Below are 11,404 nucleotides of genomic sequence, written 5' to 3' on the forward strand. Positions count from 1 at the left end.
GCTTTAATAATGCAGTTAAAAGCCGTAATAAGTTATAAAAAGGTTTATTTAAGGATAGGCTGGTGGTTATAACAGTTCACATCCCCACTCCACAAGGGAGAGGGTGTGGAAAAGACTCCGGATGGTTCCGGCAGATATTTTATGGAACAAGTTATTCAGCAAGAGACATAGACATGCGAAAACCATCGGTCCCGCATTAAATACTGAGAGATTTTGATGTAAACAGGTTCCAGTCGCGCATACCTTGTATCTCTACGCATTATGGAAAATCATTTAATGCTTCCTAATATGGAAGTGAAGGAGGAACCAGATTCTAAAAATAACTTCTCCTATGAAATATAAATCTAATTATAATTCAATGGTATGTTTTCAGCCTTGAAGTCCCAAAATAGAATATCTACACCTATTCTTTACCAAAAGTATTAATAATTTTTGTATTACATCCCCCCCCCAAAAAAAAAATTTGGTAAGCCAAAATAAAAATTTTTTCGAATACCTTGCATTTATAAAATTTAGGTTGGTACGACTGTTCTTTTTCCCTACTACAAATAATATTTTATTCAATTATATGTAAAAAAAAAACAAAACAATTATATACAATGACAAAAATATAAAAAACATGATAATGCAATTTATCTGTTTAGTCAATTAAACAGAAAGAAAAATGAAACATATTTATATAACTAATCTACTAAAATTTTCAAAAAATTTTTGAAATACATAATTTTTTTTTTGTAATACAAAAAAATTTTTTCGTAACGAAAATTTTTGTTGTAACTTTCAAAATTTTTTGTATTACACGCACGCACACACACGCACGCACGCACGCACACACACGCACGCACGCACGCACGCACACACACACACACACACACACGGACACACACACACACACNACACACACACACACACACACTCACACACACACACACAGGGAAGTTTTAGATAGTGACCAGCTTTACTGGTCACCATCCATGGTAATAGTTTAAAAAAAGTTTTGAATGTTTATTTTATTTTAGGGATCTTTAAATAGTTGTTAGATAAAATTATTAAGTCAAAAGTTAAATAGTAAAAAGTTAAATAGTTACTTAAAGACTATACACATTTTTGAAAAACAGTTTTGGTGCATGTTGATCTGATTGCAAAATGATTTCAACCCTTGAAGAAAATATTTGAGGTAAGTGCATTTCTGTTAATATGTAAGCCCATGATGATATTTTACTTTGTGTATTGATCTGCTAGTAATTGGAAAATGTAATAAGGTGTTGGATGCCCAATCACGTTAACTATTAAACTTGAACAAGAACTTACAGAATAATTGTTGGCTAAAGCCAGATTTGGTTATCTTTGTGACAGTTGAGAAATTATACAGTTTGTTCTTCATACGTTAAAGAAAATTCTATTTCCATTGTTTGCTGAAGAGGACTGTTTGATATCAAGGTTTACGAATTCACTTATCCTCGAAAAAAACTGAGTACTCTCAGCCAGGATGCGAATCGATTACAATTTCATAAATTGTTCAAGATTTTGATGAAAAAGTAAGACTTGAGGAACATTACCAGATAAAGTTTCCTTCGTATGTTATGGATGGTGTTTTCTACACTAAATCTTAACTGCTGGTACATCTGTTTTTAATTTGTTTTGAACACACATCGTCATCATTGTGTTTTGAGACTCTCTTGAGTAGCATTTCTTGCATATGTGTATTTGTTAGCTAATTTATGTCTTTATAAGAATCGTCATTTGGAGACGTGTCATTAGAAAATGACCTACCTACTAAATACCTACCTACTAATGACCTACTAAATTAACAGTGCTTTGAATGGGATCAAAACTTCAAAATTTGTAAAGAAATAATTTTATTCAGTGTAATATTTATATCCTTGATAATGCTTTAAGTATTTATCTACGATGTAAGTCTGGCATATCGACAAGCACTATCTACCATGATAATGCTTATACTTAATATTTAATCGTTTTATATACATTATAGCATGTCACCATAGATACCTTGTATATTATTACTGATAATAGTATTCGCATGTTTTAAAAAAGTAATAGGCAAAGTTTCTTTTTCTCCCTTTTTATCTTCTATTTGCTTGTTAAAATTAGAGTTAATCAGTAAAATTGGGTCCCAAATTTAAGTCTCTCTCTGATCCAGGTCGGTGTAATGCCGATATCAAAGATATGTTATGCTGTTCCTGGGTTAAATTAGACTATCATAATACACTTATACTGCATGACGATTTATTTAACTTTTTTTTAAAGTATCATTGTATAAACTTCAAATTAAATTTGAAAGACATTAAGTTTTAATGTGTAATTTTTAAATACCTTATATTTGTAAATTTTGCGACTTACATGTTAAATGAATCAAAAGTTTTACTATAATAATCTTTGTGTCACTGATTTAGGGTAACTGACAAATTTGAATTTAGGAAGATAGTGCTGATAATCAGTAAATTCTGCTTCTAGGGTGTCATGCCAAAGTTCCATAAAATTAAAATTTAACACGAAAAGTGTCAATAATTTCATCTTCGTTATATGTATTTTTGATTTTTGTTTCTTTCTCCTCTGACAAATGATAACATTGTTAACTGTAAATTTGATAACTTGCATCTTTCGTTTCTATTTAACCTTAAAGTTGGGTTTTTAGACACTTAAAAAATTTATTTCAAAAGATTTAAATTAATTTTTAAATGATTTAATAAAGCAGTAACTGGTAGAAGAAAATAGTTACTTAATTAAAACACATAATTACCAATTTGTTTGTTTGTTTATACATCGTTTTTCGTATCTTTATAATTCCTAACTTTAAGGGGAAGAGATATAAGTTTCAAAAGTTAAAGTAGTAATAATAGGTTAAATTATTTTTTCAAAAGGCCCTAAATGTTTCGGAATTATAGGGTGGAAGAAAAATCATTTTGCCCATAATAATTTTGATTATATGTTTAAAATAAATATTTTCTTCGGTTTTGAATAAATATTTTTATCTGTTTGAAATAAATATTTTCATCTGTTTGAAATAAAGATTTTCATCTGCTTAAAATAAATATTTTCATTCAGGACATTTGATCAACTTTATTTTAATTTTAATCCAGCGCAGAAATGAATTCCACGATAAGAACTAAAATACTGTACTTTGAAAATTATTTAAGCATTTTAAAATTTGCTGAGTTTTTATCTTCGAAATGTTTAGTGTGTTTATTCCCAATCATCTTGAGATTCATTGATTTAAATTAAAATGCATTAGTTTTTTTTTTTTTTTTAAAAAAATGTCTTCCTTGCAGTGAAAGAATTTTTTTTTAACTTGTGGATTCTGTGGAACATTGAACCTGTGGATTCTGAACATATGTGAATTTTACCATTACAACTAAAATACTGTGCTTTGAAAATTAATTATACAAATACTTTAAAAATAGTTTAAATTTAATCTTCGAATCATTTAGTGTGTTATTCTATATAATCTTGAGGTCTATCAACGCAAAATAGAAACCCCTAGTTTAAAATAAAATAGTTTTCCTTGTGTAAAATGTATTTAAAAATTTATGAATCCGCATTATCAGCTAATAAAATCACAATAATTTTTATGTCTTTCTTGGCGGCATCCCTGGGGAGCAGCGTGTAAGGCTATTACTAAATCCACCCCTAACCTTAAATAATTCTTGATATCTTTTTTTCTCCTACTAAAGAAATTTTTTAATGGTTTTAGAGGTGAAATTTTAATATTCTAGTTAATTGAGGCGGATGATATTTTGAATCATGAAATCAGATGCAGAAACGTACTTGTTAAACATAAATTTTTTACGGATTTGAATTTTTGAGAAATGTAAATAAAAGATCTGGAATGCGAATAGATATGTGGTAACACTGATAAAAAATTATAAATGATTTGAAAAATTAAGTATCTCAACAACTATCAAAGAATTTTTTGCAACAAAATTGATAATAAATGTTAGTCTATTAATGAAAAGTTAAAAAATTCCACATTAAAGAAATTTTAAAATAACAATGTCTGAAGGGGTCCTACAGGGGAATTTGTATTGTTTCCTTAGCTAAATTAAGTAAGATTTTCTGACTAACATAGAACGAATTATAGCATAGAATGAATTACAACGTAGAACTAGTAACATCATTAAAAGAATACTAACATAAAGCGAAACGACTTAATTATTTAACGTTTTTTCTTGTATTCTTTTTGTATGGACTTTACCCCCATGCTTCCATCCATACGACACAATAACGGACACTTCCCTTTTAAGAAAGACCCCTTGCACACTTTGGATTTAATACCATTCAAAGAGCTAAGGTTTTAAATAATATTTCTTATGAAATATAAGAGAAAAAAAATTCTTTAAGTTTTCTCTTAATTACTACAACATATATTTATATCTGACATATATTTATACATTTTAAAAAATAGCGTGCATGCATCAACTAATTTTTGATAAAAAACGGAATATACTTCTGATAAAGTGAGATTTAATCCACGTCTCTTTTTTTTATTTTTATGAAGAATATGGTTCAGATAGTAGTTAGTAGATGGCAGCACTCTTATAGAACTGTTATTCGACAAAAAGAAATGCATTTAGTCAGAACTCTTCAAATACTTACATTTTCATTATATCTTGTCTTTTTGGCTTAATGCTGATTATTTATTATCTTTTATATAATCCTAAATTTAATGTTTTATTTTTGTGTGTAAATCTGTAAATCCAAAATTACTAACATTAAGAAAGAAAAAAGTCCTTCAAAAAAACTAATATGTGTGAATGTGAGAACAGTATTAGAATTTAATTCATTTACCATAAAATAATACAAGAACTATTTGTTAGAAATGTACTATCCAATCATTAAATATATTATATAACCTACATAAACCTTATTTAGTCATCGAATGTTAGGATATAACCTGCTTAAAAATAAACAGAAGATTTATGCTTTGTAAAAAACTATTAAAATTAAGCATTCTAAAATGAAAACTACAATAATGCTTTTAAAAGAGAATTACTTTCAACGTTCCTTGAATATTATTAGCATTAAATATGAGAGAAGTTTATAATTCATTTCATATGGCATTAAAAATGTAACTGAGTACGGGGATGCAATTACGAAAAAATAATAACTACTAATATTATTGATAATTAAGGTTCTTCGTTTTCCAAAAATTCCTTTTTAAGAAAATGGTGATAGTTAAAAGGAAAATATCTTGAGTAAAATTTTAATTATTATTTCCATTAAACTATTTGTAATTAATATGTGTTGTTTAAAAAAACGTGTCGAAGACATAATTTATTGTTAAAGAAAATACCGAAGAAATTCCAGAGTGATTGTTTTTAATGTGACAATGTGTTACCGTTGGGGACTTTTCACCGTTTTTTTCAAATTTTTGTTTTTGAATTCTTTATATAAGATGCTCATTAAAGCCTTATTTTTTTGTGCAGGGTATAAATTAAAATTTTGTTCTTCATAAGACGCGAAAATACACTTTATTGATTGTATTTGAAATAGCAGTTCTTTTGTTCATCCAATAAAAGTGAAATAGCTAAAATAAAGTGATTCTCTCTATATTAAACGTATCGGCAGAAAAAAAGTTTCGCAGTATGCTCCCAGTTGTAAGAAGAAATGTTCATTATTGTTCAACGAGTGTGTTAAATTAATAATAATATAAGACCTTTCAAATCAATTTCTTACGCATGTTTTTAATGTGCCAAAATCAAATCATTTTGTCACCACTTTTAATAAGCTTTACGAGGCCCCTCTTTTTCTATCGACAATTGCCGCTTTTAATTTTTAAAAATAAATTGATCGGCAGTATCTTTCAAAACATGTAAAATACTTATCAAAAATTGAGACATGGAGACAGCCAAATTTTATATTCATTTTTTTCTCACAAAATTATGCAATTCAGAATGCAGCATTTTTAAAATTTTTTTTTCCATTTGTAGATTTTTAGAATTTAGATGACTACTCTTTTTGTGTAATTTACCTTAAAAATTTGCTAGCATTATTCAAATCTGTTTTCATTGGTTTAATTTGCAGTTAAAATAAAATTTAAAAGCGCATAAACGTGCAGTTTTAAATTATTTACTCAAAAGCACAAATCGCATGATTTTTATGATTTTACATTTTTGAGAAAAAAAAAGTTCTAAAAGTTATCAAGCTTAATTGTCTAATGAAGTGACCCCTTATTTTCCACCTTTTAATGTTGTCGAATAATACTTAGAATCAAAAATTGGTTAGGTACGAGCAAAAAATAATAATCAAAAATTCAGCCTAAAATCAGAGATGTAGAAGGAAAAGGCATTTGGGTATAAATTATTTTTTTGTTGTTTTTAATGCAAGGAAATACATTATAAGAGTTTATTTTGTAAGAAGTCAAAGGAAGCTAACTGTATTTTTCTGTTTTTAATATGACACTTCAATTATTTAAAATGAAGTGGTAATTTCAGCTCTCTGAAAACTAAATGAACGCTGGTAGAAAATTTGAATTTCAAAAAAGGCAGATACTTAAAATTCGATTTCTCAGGAACTATTCGACCGATTTTGCTCAAATTTTGCATTTGGCTATATAAAATTACTTCCTTTAAAATGACTCAAAAACTGTATTCATGCAGTGCAAAATTTGAACTTATTAAGTAGCATATTTGAAGTCACCCCCTTGAGCCATCAAGAATGAGAACGTGAAAATCCGATCATTAAAATCAAAAGTGATTCAGAGTGGTCTGTTTTGTTTGCTCACTGTACATTACAGTTTACTACAAGTAGTATGCTTCAAATCTTTTTCCAGGTTTCCCCAAAATGCGCATCACAAGTTGGTATAAACTTTAATTTGCATAGGACCTAAAAATATTCATTTGTCATTTTGTTCTTATGCTCAAAAGAGTGTTTCATTAAATGACTGTTCAAAGAGGGAATATAACTATGATTCTTTTTTAAAAAAATCGCTTTTCTTTTTCATGATGCTCGACCAATTTCCCATAAAATAACGTCCATAATCGATATCGGAATAATAAGTCCATAATCGATATCGGAATAAGTTTGTAATCGATATTGGAATCAAAAATATTAAATCACTAATTAATTTTCATCACTCTTTTCAGAATATATTTAACATTAGGAGTGACATGTTTAAATTTTGATTTCGCAGAGAACTATTGCCACTTTTTTTAAAAAGATTGTATATCTCAAACATTCTTCGGTTATTATTAAATAAAATTATAAAAAATAATTAATACTCTCTGAAAGGCATATTTTTGCTTGGGATTATCTTTAAGGAAATGAATTTTATAATTTTGTGTAAAAATATTTCAGTTCACTTAAAAAGAAAGGGGTGGGGGCAGAAGTCCAAATCCATCGAAAAAAAGATGTATTTATTCAGAGAAAGTACGTTTTCGTGTCTGATTTCATAATTTAAAATATTATCAGCACTAATTAATTGGCATGCTTGTTGTTACCCCCAGAACCATTAAGATTGAGTCCTAGAAAGTGAATATCCAATCATTAGATCGAAAGTTATTTAGGGTAGTCCATTTTTTTGCACACTATATATACATAGTAATCATAATTTGCATTCATAATTTCAATAATTTCTCAAATAAATTTTTAGGGTTGTTAATCAAATATCTATTATAAAGTTATTTAGAATGGTTTTGAGAATTTTATTCATATTTAAATAAAATATTTAAATATCTCAAAAGAGAGAAAAGAATTCTCGCATCTCATTGCAAAAGAGAATGTTTTATTTAGTGAGCGGTTCAATGACACACCATAACAATAATACAATTTTAAAACAACTAATACTAATTTCTTATTTGAATGAGGGTTTCTGCTTCTATCGAAACGTTGAAGTCGATATAAAGTTTTCTCTCTAGACTGTTGTGGTTACTATACTTGGCTTGAATGATGGTGTGCAGCATTTCTGTCATACATACAGTCCATGGACAAATTATTAGACGCATTATAATATTCTAGGTAAATTATTAGGTTATGCTATACAGCTTTATTATTTTTAAGCGGCAGAAACCAGTTTGCACTTGTTTACGTCCGTCTATCAATTGGTTAACATTGCAATGCAATGAGTTAAAAATAAATACAAATAGGAAGTGTATAAAAAATATCTTGGATATAAACCCATTACAAGTATGTTTAAATATTACGTATAAACTCGTGCAAAACATGCAATTATTAAATTATTACAGAGCGTCGAATAATTTGGTCTAATTATTATAATACTAATACTATGCTAATATACTAATATAATACCTAATATTATAAATATTCTATATTTATATAATATATCGTTTAATTTATTTAATCATCGAATTTATATTATATATTGTCTAATTTAACCAAGGACTGTAACTCCCTCCATATCACCTGCTCATCATTTTGCTCAAAATTGAGTAAGGTAAACCAACCAGTGAAGGAACACTACCCAGTAAAGGAACATTTCATATATATTGAGTAAAAATAAGGATTTGAAAGTTTTTCTTTAGATTGATTGGTAATAATAGCTTACTGCCAAACAATAGGAAGTCATCTAGCAATGTTTTGGATTACCTGGTCAGTTAGACTCCTCTGGAAAAATTTTTGAATTTGTTATTGTCTATGTAACACATTGTTTCCTTGAAAAAATTATAAGGTGAGTGTTTATATTTACATGTTTGAAGTGGAATTAATTGCATGTAATAGTTTTATTTTTCTCACTGTGAGAAAGAGAATTCAAAATATAGTTATTGAAGTTACGTTTTACTTTTTTTAAGCATCCTAGCATAATAAAGTACTGAGATAAGGGGGTGTTTATTCACTGGATCACCAAACGATGAAAAACCAGTGAAGGAACAAGTGTTCCTTTACTGGTTTTTTTTCTAAGTTAATGAAAATAAAAGATAAACTTTAATTTTCTTGTACCTTTAGTGATGTTCCGCATCAAAAGTATGTTAAAAATACGAAAAACAACTTCTAACCAGTGAGGGAACAGGCATGTTCCTTTACTGGGCATAGATTTCCCAGTGAATGAACAGTATGTGTTAATATGTTGACACTTTAATTTTCAATTCATGATTACAAAAAAAAGTTAACATTTTCCAAGTATTTATATGTTATAATTTCAAGAATAGGCTTGTTTTTAAATATTTGTATGGCTTATAAATTCATAAAGAGCATTAAAAAATAACCAAAATTAAGTGTTCCTTTACTGGGTGTTCATTCACTGGTAAGAGCTGTTCCTTCACTTGGTCTTCTTACTACTTGTTATTTGAACCTCCAAAACTTTAAAACAATATTATGTAAGTTCTCTACAATTTTTTTACATAATTTACAATTAGTAACAAATATGTTGACACTGTCATTTAACTAAAATTACGAATTCCGAAATTAATATGATTTTTTAAAAGGCAAGCGAAGCTTAAGTGCTCCTTCACTGGTCAGTTTACCCTACACGCCGCTTCAACTTTGAATACATGGGGTTTAAAGTTCGACTATTATTTAATTTATTTAATCATCGAATTTATATTATATATTGTCTAATTTAACCAAGGACTGTATCTCCCTCCATATCACCTGCTCATAATTTTGCTCAAAATTGAGTACAGGTTGCTTCAACTTTGAATACATGAGGTTTAAAGTTCGACTACTATTTAATTTGGAGGTATTTTGACACATTTTTTCTCAATTTTGCGAAAACCCTTTTTACAATGGACTACCAGTGGAGTTTTGAACTACATTGTAACTCCGAATCTAGCTCTGAACAAAATTAAAATTTTGCTATTTCTTTTCTCATTGGAATTTTATTCAAATAATTTCATAAGAATAACCTGAATATTAATGAAAACATATATTATAGGCTTCATACAAATATAATTACATGCTTTAAAAATCATTCAAAAACTGAAAGTCACGTAAAAAAGTCCTAACCTTTGGAACCTTGTGAGCCCTCTCTACTAAATTCTACGGTTCCAGGGAACACAGTTTGGGAACCATTGGCCTAAAATATAGCTCATTTTCAACTGATTTTATTTTAAAGTTTATTTTACATGAAGTAACACAAAACTAGTCAAAGCAATATTTCAAATTCAAACAAGAGCAAAAGAAAGACAATATGAAAGTTTCAAAAGCAAAATGAAGAAATACTCTTTTATCAAGTGTAAAGTATGATGTCGGTAATGAAAGTGGTTTCCAATTCCTAAATATTCCAAAAATGAAGTAGAAAAGAGGGAAAAAAATCTCGCACATACTACAACTTTTTTTCTGTCGTAAAAGGTTAATATAACAAAACAACAACAGAGGGAAAGGGGTGATCTTTAGAAGAAACTAAAACGAAAAATGTTGAAATAAAAACTATTATTTTTAATATCTTGTTTGATGATGTCGGTAATGAAAGTGGCTTCCAATTCCTAAATATTCCAAAAATGAAGTAGAAAAGAGGGAAAAAAATCTCTCACACACTACAACTTTTTTTCTGTCGTAAAAGGTTAATATAACAAAACAACAACAGAGGGAAAGGGGTGATCTTTAGAAGAAACTAAAACGAAAAATGTTGAAACAGAAACTATTATTTTTAATATCTTGTTTGATGATGTCGGTAATGAAAGTGGTTTCCAATTCCTAAATATTCCAAAAATGAAGTAGAAAAGAGGGAAAAAAATCTCCAAGTGGAAAAAGTGATGCTGCCATTGGCCTTTCCCACTAGACTGGATTAGCGATAATCGATGATATCGTAAGGGACCAATATTCTTTCGTTCGGCACTAATGCCGCAAAGTCAATGTCCAGTGAAAGAGATTAACATCTTTTTTCACATTATTTTTAGTTTTTCTTCGAAAACATCCTCAAGGAATTCTCTAAGTTTTTTCTTCTTCTCTCTATTGGAGCTCCGTCTTTTTGGAAAGAAGTTTTAGTTGTTTGAATGTATTTGAGAGTGGTTTTTGTGAACAATTTATAATTTTTTTTAAAAAAGTGCATTTTATATTTTATTGGTTCTAGAAACAAAATTTTTTCTTATAAGAGATTCATTGTAAAATATTGATGTTATTGTTACAAATCGTAATTGCAAATTCGTAATGTGCAAATTTCATCCAAAACAATGCTTAAAAATCACAAGCAGTTTTTTATCAAACAGTAAAAATTTGTACCTATTGTTTCGGTGTCACATTGCTGCACGTTCTTCAGTAGGATAAATGGTAGGGATGATGTTAACCAAAAGAATTACATCACAACGAAGAGATAAATTGAACCTAAGTGTTAAAAAAAATTAACGCCTTCCCAAAAATTGTAATTCATATTTTGACCTGGATTCTACATCATCAAGAACAAAAGCTCTATTGTTATATCTACTATCTTGCTACTATACTATATTTTTAAATAGATAGGAAATCATTAATTACGTCCATAATCGATATCGGA

This window comes from Parasteatoda tepidariorum, chromosome X1 (genome assembly GCF_043381705.1).
Source record: "Parasteatoda tepidariorum isolate YZ-2023 chromosome X1, CAS_Ptep_4.0, whole genome shotgun sequence".
NCBI lineage: Eukaryota > Metazoa > Arthropoda > Arachnida > Araneae > Theridiidae > Parasteatoda > Parasteatoda tepidariorum.